This window comes from Odocoileus virginianus, chromosome 9, assembly GCF_023699985.2.
Source record: "Odocoileus virginianus isolate 20LAN1187 ecotype Illinois chromosome 9, Ovbor_1.2, whole genome shotgun sequence".
NCBI classification, from domain to species: domain Eukaryota; kingdom Metazoa; phylum Chordata; class Mammalia; order Artiodactyla; family Cervidae; genus Odocoileus; species Odocoileus virginianus.
The window spans coordinates 35,574,198-35,589,520 of record NC_069682.1 but is presented as its reverse complement, the minus strand read 5'-3'; the positions used below and the strand labels follow the sequence as shown (position 1 = coordinate 35,589,520).

General features: G+C 47.4%; 1 protein-coding gene across 1 annotated transcript in view; it reads right to left on the bottom strand.

The window, feature by feature from the left end:
• The window catches only part of DTD1 (D-aminoacyl-tRNA deacylase 1), a 210,364-nt gene that overhangs the window by 91,281 nt on the left and 103,760 nt on the right, over positions 1 to 15,323 (bottom strand). The window lies entirely within an intron of this gene.

The window sequence follows — 15,323 nt, the reverse complement described above, 5'->3', positions numbered from 1 at the left end:
GTTTACATGCACAGAGCATATATAAAGACAAAGAGTAAAGTACTGAATAAAAAGAACACAAAAGAAAACATTTAGGTGAAATGAGCAACTACTTATAGCTATCCCCTGAGCCTGGGGTGTCCTGTCACCCTCCTTGTGTTTCTATCAGTGACAGTGGACACTGGCTTTTAAGTCCACCATCACTAGGTATCCCTGCCAGAGAGGCTAATTTATTTGACCGTAAACTGAGCAAAGGGAGTTTTAATGCATATATATGGAATCTAGAAAAATGGTACTGCTGAACCTATTTGCAGGGCAGGAATAGAGATGCAGATGTAGAGAACAGACTTGTGGACACGGCGGGGATGGGGAAGGTGGGATGAACTGGGAGATTAGCATTGACATATATACACTCTCAGGCTTCCCAGGTGGTGCTAGTGGTGAAGAACCCACGTGCCAATGCAGGAGATATAAGAGATGTGGGTTCAACCCCTGGGTCGGGAAGATCCCCTGGAGAAGGGCATGCAACCCACTCCAGGATTCTTGCCTGGACAGAGAGTCAAACACAGCTGAAGCGACTTAGCATGCATGCACACATATATCATGTGTAAATCAGAGAGCTAGTGGGAAGCTGCTGCCTAGCACAGGGAGCTCAGCTCAGGGCTCTGTGATGACCGAGGGGGTGGGATGGTGGGGGCTGGGGAGGGAAGCTCAAGAGGGAGGGGAAATATGTACATGCACAGCTGATTCTCTTCATCGTATGGCAGACACTAACACAACACTGTAAAGCAATTATACTCCAATAATACAATTTTTTAATTAGAAAAATAAAACTCCCCTGGGGGTATAATTAGCATAGCAAAATGGTGAAGTTGAACTGTCATCCTACAAGGTCATGACAAACACCAACATCATGAATCCTGCATCCTTGTTCTGGGGGAAAACACACGCTTAGGTTCCCAAGAGCCTCTGGTCCCAACAATGCCACCAGCCAATCAACACATAACCTGGTTCTGTGTGTGTTTCTATCTCAGGACACCTTACCTAATACATACAGTTGACTCATTAGTCTTGAACTCACAGCCCACGGCGTGATCACTCACGCCCCAACGAAGCTCATCTGACACATGTGTTTTTCTCCACGAGACTCAGCACAGCCTCCTGAGCTTAGGACAACAGACAGCACTTCAGCCCAAGGCGCTGAAATTACCAACAAAAAGCAGGAGGTGTGGCCTGAACACACAGTGAGAAGGGCTGTGTTTACGGGCTAAGAGCAGAAACAAGCAGACAGGACGTTGCCTCGTCCGCCCTCAGCCAGGAGGGGCTGCTCCACACACGCCCTCGAATGATCACAAATGTGCATGAGTGCTGACTTTTGGAATCACAAACGTATTGTAGCAAACAGGCAAATTCAAGGTACAGAATCCTCCGATAATTAGGACAGACTGGACATCTATCATCAGCCCCAGAGATCATTCCACTGCAAGACTGGAGAGTACAGGTCCCCCAAAGTTAAGTAAGGAGTGCCCACCACAGCATCCTCAAAACAGCACAAACACAAGGAGATATGAGGAGCTGAGGAAAAAATTGTAGTCGTAGGACCTCAATTTGAGCATGATGCCCACTCAATGGTGAATGGTGTTGAGCTATTCACCAACCCCTAGTCTGGTTTTCCAGTTGCTAAGTGGGTTTTAGCAACCCACTTAGTGAGAGACTTTATTTTGGGGGCTCCAAAATCACTGCAGATGTGACTGCAGCCATGAAATTAAAAGATGCTTGCTCCTTAGAAGAAAAGCTATGACAAAACTAGACAGCATATTAAAAAGCAGAGAGACATCACTTGGCCAACATAGGTCTGTCTAGTCAAAGCTATGGTTTTTCCAGTAGTCATGTATGGATGTGAGAGTTGGACTATAAAGAAAGCTGAGTGCCGAAGAATTGATGCCTTTGAACTGTGGTGTTGGAGAAGACTCTTGAGAATCCCTTGAACTGCAAGGAGATCCAAGCAGTCCATCCTAAAGGAAATCAGTCCTGAATATTCATTGGAAGGACTGATGCTGAAGCTGAAACTCCAATATTTTGGCCACCTGATGCAAAGAACTGACTCATTTGAAAAGACCCTGATGCTGGGAAGGATTGAAGGCAGGAGGAGAAGAGGACAACAGGATGAGACGGTTGGATGGCATCACCAACTCGATGGACATGAGTTTGAGCAAGCTCCAGGAGATGGTGAAGGACAGGGAAGCCTGGTGTGTTGCAGTCCATGGGTTCGCAAAGGGTTGGACATGACTGAGCGACTGAACTGAACTGAACTGAAGTGGGTTTTACATAAGTCCACCCTCATAAGATCATTATGGGAGGGATTGAATGAAATGTGAAATTACTTCATGTAGCAGAGCTACACTCATAGAAATAAGATTCCAAAGTCGAGCCATTAGGTCAAAATATGAAGGGTCATAACTGGCTAAGGCCGATGTGTTACTGTTTGCAAAGCCCTTCAAGACTCATCTTGATTGTCCACCATGCTGGCTAGTCCCTGCTACCCAGATAGTCCAATGACAGCCAGACTTGAAGAGGTCCAAAACCATGTGGGGTCAATCACCTCTGAGTCCCCACAGCCTTAACATTCTGGCTTGGAGAAAAAATGTACTTTGGAGAAGTAGTTTTGGATCTTTAATCACTGGGACAGCTTTCCAAGACTCATGTTTGGGACTTCCCTGGTGGTCCAATGATTAGGACTCCATGCTTCCATTGCAGGGGCACTGGTTCGATCCCTGATCAGGGAACTAAGATCTCATATGCTGTGCAGTATGGACAAACAATAAAAATAAATAAATACATAGATGTGAAAGTGTTAGTCACCCAGTCATGTCCGACTCTTCGCAAACCATGGACTGTAGCCTCCCAGGCTCCTCTGTCCATGGAATTCTCCAGGCAAGACTACTGGAGTGGGTTGCTGTTCCCTTCTCCAGGGGATCTTCCCAACCCAGGGATCGAACCTTGGTGTCTGGCATTGCAGGTGATTCGTTACCATCTGAGCCACTAGGGAAGCCATTTTTAAAAGTTAAAAAACAAAAAAGAATGTCTGTAGGGGTCCCGTGGGGTAGGCTGAGAGGATAAAGACAGGGTCCCTACCGTGTCCACTCACAGGACCCCACCTAACACCTGCCCTCTGTGCAGAGCCCCCTCCATCTGGCCATCCATCACCCAAAGTGTTGTCAGGCACAGAACCCATACAACACACATCAGCAGAAGGCTGAGCTGACATCAGCGTTCTCCTGAAAAACAAAGACTCGGGGCTATGGAGTGAAGAATCAGAGAGCCCCCGATAACACAGGGAATGTTTTCAGCGTGAAGTTAGCCAGGCACAGTCTTGGACATTCTGGCTAGGATCATTGGAATAAAGGTGTTCCAAAGGGGACAAAGTTATTCTGACAGATGACACCAGGTTCACTGCTTAAAGACAGGAGCTAGGGTGGGTCTTCCCTGCAGGCTCCCTGAAAAGGAAGTGCCTCCTGCTGCCTAGGATTATGGCTTTTAGGGCCAACGAATGTAGAAAGACTTCAGCCAATTTGATTCCAGGAGCTGAATCAAGCTACCTCCTCCCTTAAAAGCAAACAGTTCACCAAAGAGGACGTACAGATGGAACCACATTTTGAAAGTACATGATGAAAAGATGCCCCACATCTTAGCCAACAGGAAAGGTGAATCAAAACCACAGTGAGCCACCACTGCAAAACCATCAGAATAGTGAAAATAAAAGAGTGACAACACCAAATGCTGGCAATGACATGGAGAAACTGGATCACCCACACATTGCTGGTAGGAATGTGAAATGATACATCCAAACTGGGAAACAGTTTGATAGCTTCTTATAAAACCAAACACAACGATCCACAACCCAATGATCCAGAAATGTACTCTCAGGCATTTATCCCAGAGATATGAAAATTTATGTTCATACAAAACTCTGTGTGTGAATGTTCATAGAAGCTTTATTCATAAGAGCCAAAATTTAGAAATATCCCATGTGTCCTTCCACAGGTGTGCAAAGTGTGGTATATCCATACCATGGAACATGCTTACAATAAAAAGAATAAATTACAGATACACACACCAATATGGACAAATCTCCAGAAAATTATACTGAGGGGAAAAAAAAGTCAGTCCCAAAGGTTACATACTGTGAAATTTCATTATAAAAATGGAGATCAGACTAGTGTTTACCAAGAGTTAAGGATTTGTAGGCGATGGCGGGGAAGGACATAGGAGAGCAATGGGAATTTCTGTAACAGGGAAACACAAGAGATCTTTGTTGTGGTGGAAATGCTCTGTATCATAAGTGGGCTGGTGGGTTCACAAGCCTACACATGTGATAAAATTGCAGAGAGCTAAATATACACAGAATTGAGGACAAGAAAAACTGGGAAATCTAAACCAGAGGGGTGGGTGGGTTCCACTGATATCAGTATCCTGACTGTAATATTGGACCATAATTTTGCAAGGTGTTCTCATGAGGGGAAATCAGACAAAGGGCACATGAGCTTTTTTGTTATTTCTTAAAACTGCAGGTGAATCTACAATTATCTCAAAATTAACATTTTAATTTTTTAATGATACAAAAAAGAACAAATGCACATTAAAAAGACTGATTCAAAATCCTGGAAACAAAAAAATATAGCTCTGGAGAGAAGCAGGATAGATAGGACAACCTCGACTGGACAGAGTCAAAGGAATAAGCGAAATTGGAACCATCCGTTGTTCAGTCGCTCAGTCAAGTTCAACTCTGTGACCCCAGGGACTGCAGCACGCCAGGCTTCCCTGTCCTTCACCATCTCCCAGAGTTTGCTCAACTCATGTCCAGCGAGTTGGTGATGCCACCCAACCTGTCTGCCAGCCACCCAACCCACCACCCACCCAACTCTGTCATCCCCTTCTCCTCCTGCCTCCGATCCCTGAACCATCAGGGACCAGGAAGGCTGCCTGGCCCAGGAGGTGAAGACTCAGGTCGGTGGGAGTAGGAAGTCTCAGAGTGAGTGAGGTGGGACGACAAGGGACCACAGGGAATGGAAAGGACATCCTTTCTAAAGAGGCAGCCACTGCTTACCTCCAAGACATTTTTGCCAAGCAAGAAAGCAGACCCAGCATCACCAGGTTTTCCAAATTTTTTTGGAATGGTAAAATCTGAATTTTAATAAGAAATCTTCCCGTTTTTAAATGTTAGCAGCTAATTTGAAAAATTCCAAAATACTATGCATGTCAAAGCAAATTAACTGTAACTTGTATTCACACTTCAAGCAACCAGTTTTTGATCCTCCATCTAGTGCACTCCGTCTATGTTCTACTCACCCTCCAGGGCTTCGTGAAGGTTTTATCTCTTCCTTGATCCTTCTCTGAGCCCCAGGTGGAGCTAAACACCTTTCTCTGTACTTACCCAACCCACTCCACCTCCTCATCAGTCCCTGTCTTCCAAGTATTCATCCCACTGTGTTGAAATGTCTGCTTGCCTGAGAGCTCTGAGCAGCTGACTATGACCACAACAATGCTGCCACCCAAACAGGTCAGCTGGGAACAGGCTGGTCTGGGCTGGAGGCTCTGCTGACATTGGCTTGGTTGACGTCTGTGTCTGAGTTAACTGGGGGTCGGCTGGTCTGGGTGAGCCGCAGCTGGCATGGTTCTGCTCCGTGCATCTCATCTTCCTCCTGGAATCAGGGGGCGTGCCCTTTCATGACAATAACAGAGGGCAGGAAGGAAATGTGCCAGGGCACTCTCAGAATTGGCACCCTGTCATTTCCACCACGTTCTATGTGATAATTCTATCATAGATTAGGAAAATAGACTCTTTTCTCACCTCTTTAGTGAAAGGGGCTGTGAGATCAAATGCCAAGGGGGTAGATTAGACATCGAGCAGGATGAGGAACCGTGGTAGTGATGCAGTCTGCACACGCTCCTGAAGTTCACAGCGCTGTTACTCGTCTCTAGTCTCTGGAGTCTATCCTTGGACCAGGTGCAAAGTAAGTGCTTAATAGCTTTGGGGGTTCAGGAGAGAAGGAATGAGCCAATAAGTAACCTTTTATGGATGAGGGAACACTTCCAGGGGGATGCAATGTCTTGCCCAAAGTCACACAGTTCATGGAAGATTCAGGAATAGAATTCATGTCTTCTGTCTCTTTCCACCATCACAAGATGCTTAGAAATGAAACTCCCTTGCCCTGGCACTCACCCCTGTGCATGGGTCTGCCGAGGCTGGTATCTGGGGTAGACACCCACAAGCCAGCCCAGAGCCCCTACACAGCAGGGCCCTGGGATGTGAATTCCCCCAGATTTGGGTCTGGCTGTTCCCTTCTCACACAAAAGGGAAAGGAGAGACTGCTCTGCCAGCAGAAAGGACACAGGGCATCACTGACTTCCCCGCTCCTTACACGCTGATCTCCATCAGGGGGTCGGAGGAGGCTGCTATTTTAGGGCAGTTTCCCACAGTCTGATGCTTGTTTCTAATCACTGTTGCCACTTGCTAGCATCCGCTTTGGTATAGGAGCTGTTTAAGCCACATGCATTTCCTGTGCACGCGCATCCTGTGGAGGCTGCTTAAGGTGGAATATGGAATTGTATTTGCCTGGAAAACTCAAGCCTCTTTCTCCTCTCAAAAGGAACTGGTGGCTGTGGCCTCAACAGCAGTGGGGGTGGGGGAATGGGGGGGAAGGTGAAGGTGGGAGCCTGAAACATTGTGCAACCCATGTTGCAAAAGAGAGGGCAGTCAGCTGGGGTCTCTCACTGACCCTACCTAAGGAATAAAGAGGAGCGACCAAGGCCCCAGCTCTGTGCAACTCCATCTTTCTTGACTACAGGTTAAGAAAACCGGGTTCTAGGCCCAGGCTGTGTGGCCTTAGAGAAGCTACTGGACTTCCGTGCACCTGAGTCTGTAAAACAAAGGCAGCGACTAGAAGCATGTTTCTGAGAAACAGGCTCAGATCCCCCAGAGGTTCACCTCTGAGCAGCTGGCTGTGGCAGGTGGGAGTGGTGGTGGTGGTGGAGGAAGGGGGAACGGGGGAACTTTAGGGAAAATCACGAGCCCACTGGTGGTCAGTGGGCTGCTTCAAGCCACACCCTGAAAATTCATATGCTGAAATCCTAATCCCTGACCTGATGGTATTTGGAGACAGGAGGTCATCAGGTCATGAGGGTGGGGCCCTCACAGTGGGATTAGAGCCCTTGTTAGAAGAGACGTCAGAGAGGCTGCTCTCTGTCTCCCTCTGTGTCTCTGTCTCTACGTCTCTGTCTGCCTGTATCTCTCTCTCTCTCTGTATGTCTCTGGCTCTCTCTCTGCCAGGTTGAGGACACAGTAAGACAGCTGTCTACAAGCCAGGAAGAGGCCTCTTACCAAAACCTGACCAGGCTGTACCCCATCTCAGGTTTCCAGTTTCCAGAACTGTGAGAAATTTCTGCCATTGAAGGCCCCAGTCCACGGTCTTTTTACATACGTGGCAGCCCACAGCCTCCAGGAGGACGAGCCATTAGGATTCTCTGACTGAGAAGCGGGGGTGGGGTGGAAACCCATGCGGCAGCCAGAGTGAACGACTGTCTCATCTCTCCTGCAGTGGGCATTGGCCTGCTTCTCTCAGTTCCTTCCTCCACAAGTTGAAGAAGACAGCATTTCTGGGAACAACATCTGCCTCTTCTCTAGCCATGTTCCATCAGAAGTACCAATTCCTAAGCTTGTCCTGAATGAGGGCATGTACTTTAGAGCCGGGGACAGAGTGATCTATTCCTGCGACCTGCAGCAGACTTGGGGTGAACTGCTCAGACCCCCTTAAGACAGGACACATGCAGGAGTCAGCAGTGTGGTCGGCTGATCCAGGACTGTCTTCATGACCACATGACCCACTCCGTGGCTCAGCCCATTCTCAGAAGGCCCCACACTTGGCCGAATGCCCTGCTGTCACCATCTCTAATTTCTTAGTAATTTTGAACCAAGAGGCCCCATTTTCATCTAGCCCTGGGTCCTGCTTACAGCCTCCAGCTTTGACTCCTCAGGGTCAAGCTGAGTTCACATCCAACCAAGAATGGAGCAAGGTTGGGCCTAGATGTTTCTCCTCGGATGGTCAGAGGGGTTGGTTCAGACCTTGCCAGGTCTGCACCTACTTCCTGGAGAACACAACGGTTATGCCTTGTGAGATTCCCCCCACTCACCCAGCTGGGTCCACATTCATATACTTTTTATTTATTTATTTTTAGTTAAGTGTTTTATTTTTTTTCTTTTAAAACTTTTCATTTTATATTGGCATACAGTCTATTAACAATGCTGTGATAATTTTGGGTGGACAGCAAAGGGACTCAGCCATACATACACATGTATCCATTCTCTCCCAAACTCCCCTCCCATCCAGGCTGCCACATAACATTGAGCAGAGTTCTCTGTGCTATACAGTAGGTCCTTGTTGGCTAACCACTTTAAATATAGCAATGTGTACCTGTCCATCCCAAACTCTCTAACTATCCTTTCCCTTCCTTTTTAATGGCTGAGTAATATTCAACTGCATATATGTACCACATCTTCTTTATCCATTCCTCTGTCCTTGGACATCTAGGTTGCTTCCACGTCCTGGCTATTGTAAGCAGTACTGTAATGAACATTGGGCTGTATGTATCCTTTCAGGCCATATTTTTCTCTGGATATATGCCCAGGAGAGGGATTGCAGGTTCATCAGTTCAGTTCAGTTCAGTTGCTCAATCATGTCCAACTCTTTGTGACCCCATGAACCATAGCACGCCAGGCCTCCCTGTCCATTACCAACTCCCAGAGTTTACCCAAACTCATGTCCATTGAGTTAGTGATGCCATCCAACCATCCCATCCTCTGTCAGCCCCTTCTCTTCCCGCCTTCAATCTTTCCCAGCGTCAGGGTCTTTTCAAATGAGTCAGCTCTTCGCATCAGGTGGCCAAAGTATTGGAGTTTCAGATTCAACATCAGTCCTTCCAATGAACACTCAGGACTGATCTTCTTTAGGATGTACTGGTTGGATGTCCTTGCAGTCCAAGGGACTCTCAAGAGTCTTCTCCAACACCACAGTTCAAAAGCATCAATTCTTTAGCACTCAGCTTTCTTTATAGCCCAACTCTCACATCCATACATGACTACTGGAAAAACCATAGCCTTGACCTTTGTTGACAAAGTAGTGTCTCTGCTTTTTAATATGCTGTCTACGTGGGTCATAACTTTCCTTCCAAGGCGTGTCTTTTAATTTCATGACTGCAATCACCATCTGCAGTGATCTTGGAGCCCAGAAAAATAAAATCAGCCACTGTTTCCCCATCTATTTCCCATGAAGTGATGGGACTGGATGCCATGATCTTAGTTTTCTGAATGCTGAGTTTTAAACCAACTTTTTCACTCTCCTCTTCCACTTTCATCAAGAGGCTCTTTAGTTCTTCTTCACTTTCTGCCATAAGGGTGGTGTCATCTGCATATCTAAGGTTATTGATATTTCTCCCAGCAATCTTGATTCCAGCTTGATCAGCTTGCAGGGTCACATTTTTATGACCCTATTTTTAGGGTAACTCTATTTTTAGTTTCTTAAGGAACCTCCATACTATTCTCCATAGTGGCTGCACCATTTACATTCCCACCAACAGTGTAGGAGGGGTCCCTTCTTTGCACATCCTCTCCACCATTTATCATTTGTGGATTTTTTGATGATAGCCATTTTGACTGGTGTGAGTCAATATCTCATTGTACTTTTGATTTGCATTTTTCTAATAATTAGCAATGTTGAACATCTTTTCATGTGCCTCTTGACCATCTATCTGTATGTCTTCTTTGGAGAAATATGTGTTTAGGTCTACTGCCCATTTTTTGATTGGATCATTTGTTTGTTTTTTGTTTTTTGTTTTTTTTTCCAATTAGATTATCAGTGAATTTTTCAGCAAAACCCTTGCAAGCCAGAAGGGAGTGACATGATGTATTCAAACTGCTGAATGAAAAAAAGAAAACAAAACAAAAAATCTGCTAGTCAAGGATACAATATCTGGCAAAACTCTTCTTTAAAAAATGAAGGAAAATGAAGACCCCAGAAGAACAAAAGTTGAGTGAGTTCATTACCACTAGATTTGCCTTGTAAGGAAAGCTAAAGGCAATCCTATGAGCTAAAATAAAATTATACTATATAGCCACATGAAAACATATGAAAATATAAAAATGGTAAAGGTACATATATAGAAAAATACAAGATACTATTATATGTAGTCAGTCAGTTCAGTTGCTCAGTTGTGTCCAACTTCTTGCGACCCCATGGATTGCAGCACGCCAGGCCTTCCTGTCCATCACCAAGTCCCAGAGCTTACTCAAACTCATGTCCATTGAGTCGGTGATGCCATCCAACCATCTCATCCTCTGTCGTCCCCTTCTCTTCCCGTCTTCAATCTTTTGATTCAATCTTTTTTGATGCTATTAAACCTCCTGAGCTGTTTGTAAAATTTGAAGACTAATCCCTTGTTGGTTACATAATTTGCAAATATTTTCTCCCAATCTGTGGCACATTCATACACTTTTAAAAGCGTCCACTAATCTCTGTTTTTTTTAAAACTGCAGGATTCTCATCTGCAACCTAGGAACTTTTAGTTTTCCATAATTGGTGGGTTTTATTCTAAATTTTTATAACCTCTATTAAACAATTAATCATATGGTTTCATCTACCCCTGTCATTAGAATTTATCTGGTAAATTCATTGCAGATCTGCCATGGGGAGAGCGTTGTTCCCCACCTGGTGTTCTGTATGGCCCTCATGGGCCTGGCCACCTCTAGGTCAGCAAGGGCTCTGGCGGCTAGTATTATATGCTGTTCTTTCTCAGGGGTGCAGCAAGGTTGTTAAACTATCCCCACCCCCCAAGGTGAGACCAAAAGATCTCATCAACCAGGTAAACATCTTTGTGAAAAGTTCAGGGTCCTCAGAAAAACTTCCCAACTCACCCTCTGCCAGACTTCGATCAGAAAAAAAGCACATGAACTCTTACTGCTTTTTTATTATCAGAAATTTCTCTTGGAGGCAGAATTGTAAGGCCGTTGGTGGTAATTTGTGACACTGCGGGTGCCAGTGAGGCTGAAAACGGGCCCTTGGTAACTTGAGATACAGAGAAGGAGCTCCTGGATATGGTGAGGACCTTTGATGAATGGATGTGCTGTGCTGGGCTCGGATGAAGGGATACATGTTTAAAGCGGGCGTCCCTCTTCCTCATGCAAACAGCGGGATTCCCAAGGAAAGGGTAGTCAGGGCAGAGGGGCTGTCCCTGGACTGCCTTCCAAACTCCAAACTCCTCCTCAAAGTCCCCCAGAATCCCACCCCACAACGTTCCTGTGCTTCAGACCCACTTCCGGAGAGACACCCGTGTTTGAAGAGAGTCCTCAGGCTTCCCTGTTAGCTCAGATGGTAAAGAATCTGCCTGCAATGAAGGAGACCCGGGTTCAATCCCTGGTTGGGAAGATCCCCTGGAGAAGGGAATGGCAACCCACTCCAGTATTCTTGCCTGGAGAATCCCATGGACAGAGGAGCCTGGTGGGCTACAGTCCATGGGGTCTCAAAGAGTCAGACATAACTGAGCGACTAACGCTTTCACTTAGGCTGCACAGGAGTTTTGAGCTCACAGCCTCTACCAGGCTCTGATTCTGTTGTGGAAGCCTCTGGGGACAAAAATAAACTTGCTCAACTTAAAAGCTAGGGCACTTTTTAGTCAAAAAAAATTCTTCAGTCATACTCTTTATTGGTGAAAAGAAAGAGAAAAAATGCAGCCCCTCCCCTCACTGGCTAAAATCTTGATTAATATATGTGATTCCCTGGAAACAAGCATGAACATCTCCAGAAAACATCAACCATTAATAGCACTTAACCCCCTCAGGCTACAAAACAGCCAAAAGAGCCACTTAGGGGCAAAGCACCTTCTGATTAGTTCTTTAAGGGAAAATCTCTCCTCGGTAGGAAATGGTCCAGGGTTTGCCAGATGGAAATGTGGAACGGTCCAGCAGGCCAAGTGGCCGCGCATCCCAGCATCTTCCCCGACTCCTCCCTGGCTGCATTGCTGTAGCCCCTCCATGCCCCACCCCCACCAAAAGCCAGGATTCCCTGCCCACCCGGCTTCACGGGCACCTGCAAACCCCATCCTGGGCTTGGGGAGCCTCCAGCTGTTCTTGAGAGGTAACCAAACATCCATTTAATTACACTGCAGGCTGTATAAACATTGTGCTCCACAAAACGGCACGAAGCAGATATTTTTAGGGGGTCACAGATGTTTCATGGGATTATCCGAGTCACAGGTCTGGAAGAATTTTTCCTCCAAAGAAAAGGAAAAGCACATCTCCAACATCTGCTGTGGGGACTCTCAAGGGACTCGACTCCTTCCCATTGTCAGTTTCCTTCTGAAACCCAGCAGGTGGGCTACAAGCAAAGGGAGCAGATCCAACACCAGGCTAACCAGACGCCTGACCCCAACACGGGCTGCACACCCACCCTGGACCTTGTTGGCCTCCTGATTCATGATTCACCCTGCAAACACTCCTTGCTAAGCATGTACTGGGTGCCAGATGCCACACCATGGCTGTCACTGCAAGTGTGGGCAAGACGCTAACACACGCTAAGTGGTGGAAAGGGACTTCTGGTCACACAGACATACAAGGTTCACAGCATTCCTGGTGGAAACTGCCCTCAACTGGAAACAACTCGAATACCACAGACACTGCTCAGCAGGAATGCGTGTGAACCACGTCATCCCACAAGCATGCCTGGGGCTCAGACACAGGAGGAAGAAGAAGATGCTGGGGTGAAAAAGCCGTTTACCCGAAATACACAAGCAGACACCAGCACGATGTCAGAAGTCAAAACAGCGGGCACCCTCGAGGAGGGAGGAACAGAAGGGGCTTGAGGGGGGCTCCTGAGGTACTGACACTTCCTGTTTCTCAAATCAAGTGCTGGCTTCAAAGTTTTGTTCCATTTGAGAAAATTTGTGGAGCTGCACACTTACGGTTTGCAGATTTCTCCAGTAAGAGGTGTATTTTAAACTAATAAAGAACAGCGATGTGCTCTCCCATAGTCAGGAAATGGCCAGGGCAAGACCCAGCCCCAGGTGTCCCGGTCCCAGGGTCCAGGCTCTCATCCTTGGGTCCTGCTGCCCCCAAGAATCAGGGCCCCCAGGTGAGGTGCCTGGGAGTCAGCCCCCACTGTGCTCCGATCTCTGGGTCTTGCATGACTCCCTCCCCCATCTTCTCTAGCTGACTGTAGCCGCCTGAGGGCTTCCTTGGGTGTCTGCAACCCAGTGTGCCTGGGAGTCAGCACCACTGTCCCAGGAGCAGCCCCTCTGCAGCCCTTGTCCTTGGTGGGACACCCTCAAGCTGCGTCCCTGGCATCTCCCTGAACTCCCCTTGGGTTGAGCTCAGAGGGGACCTGCTCAGATGCAAACCCTGCACCTCTTGCTGTCCTTCCTGGGCTCACATCCCAATGCCCCGACTGGTGGGTCCATGACAGGACCCCTCACACTCAAGGGGCAGTAAATACCCCTCAAGGCTTTTGTTGTTCAGTCACTTAGTTGTGTCTGACTCTTTGTGACACCATGGACTGCAAAATGCCAGGCTTCCCTATCCTTCACCATCTCCTGAAGCTTGCTCAAACTCGTGTCCATTGAGGCAGTGATGCCATCCAACCATCTCATCCTCTGCCATCCCCTTCTCTCCTGCCTTCCATCTTTCCCAGCATCGGGGTCTTTTCCAATGAGTTGGCTCGTCACATCAGGGGGCCAAAGTATTGGAGCTTCAGCATCAGTCCTTCCAGTAAATATTCAGGGTTGATTTTCTTTAAGATTGACTGGTTTCAAGGTAGAGGGGTCCATTTTACCTCCTTCACTTGTAAAGGAGTCCATTGTCAGGTCCTCCCTAAAGGACACAGGTAACTAGGAGAAGAGTTTCAGTTGGGTAGGTCAAGTATAACCTTTGACCTTTCAGGAGGGCATTCTTTGAAGAAGAGATCTATGTGAGACCCTACAGAATAAGTTCAAATGCAAGGTGGTAAAGAGCACCTGAGATTGGTGGTCATTCCTGCAGAAACAAGAAGGTGAGAAGTGGACTATGCCCACTGGGGTGTGTGCCCATCTGGAAGAACACACAGAAGCTGGTAACTGTGGGGGCCTCTGAGTGTGAAAATAGGAGAAGGTGGCCAGGAGAGGGATGGAGAACTGAACTTCCTCCATGCTCCTCTGTACTATTTGGATTTTTGTTTCCTTACATGCATGTTTTTAAAAAAAAAAAAAATTAAGGAGTTTATTTATTCATTCAACAAGCAATTTTGGTATGGATTCCCGCCTTTGGGGGCAGACTGGTGCTGGGGGGCTGTGCAGCTGAGCCTTGTAACCTGTCATCCAGGCTGAGGTCTCTGACCGAGGGGGTACCACAAACTGAACATCGAGATAATGGTGTGGAAGCGAGACCCAGACAGGATAACACCCACCCACAGCCAGAACACAGGGCTGGAAAAAAAGGGACGGCATAGAACCTTGGGAAGATGACAGCTGAATGGGGGCAGCTTCCTGGAGGAGAAGTTGAGGGTAGGACTTAGATGATGGGTTTGGGGGCAGACAGAACTCTGGTCTCCAAGAAGATGCTACTCCCCACACCCCAGAACCATGGCTCTGATGATACATCACACCCATGAGTACCCAGCCTGTCTTAGCCGGGGCTGCTGCACCAAGCACTGTAGACGGAGTGTCCTAACAGCAGACACTTATTCCTCCAGTTCTCGAGGCTGGACGGCTGAGGTCAGGTGCCACACAGTCTGGTTCTGATGAGAACGCTCTTCCTGGTTTGCAGGTGGCACCTTTCTGCTGTGTCCTCACATGGTGGAGAAACAGAGAGCGCATGTCAATCTGGGTGGAATGGGTCTAATGGTTTAGTCCACATGGCATTACCTTACACAGCCAAAGGGACTCCGCAGATGTCATTAAGGTTACTGATGGGTTGACATTAACAGAGAAGATTCTCCTGGGTTACCTGGGTGGTAATCACCCAAATCCTTTCAACCCAGAGGCAGAGATGAAGGCAGAAGGGTTCAGAGAGCACACTGAAGCCTGAGAAGGCCTCCTTGTACTGCCAACAGGCTTTGCAGAGGGAGGGGCCTGGTGACCAGGAAGGTGGCTGGCTTCCAGGAGCTGAGAGAGCTGGCCTGGCTGGCAACCAGTGAGGGTACGGGGACCTCGGTGCTACCACCGTGAGGAATTAAACTTACCCTTTCCCAGGCCCCCAGATGAGAGCCCAGTCTGGCCAACACCCTCACTTCAGGCCTGTGAGGTGGAAGCAGGGAACCCAGTGAGCC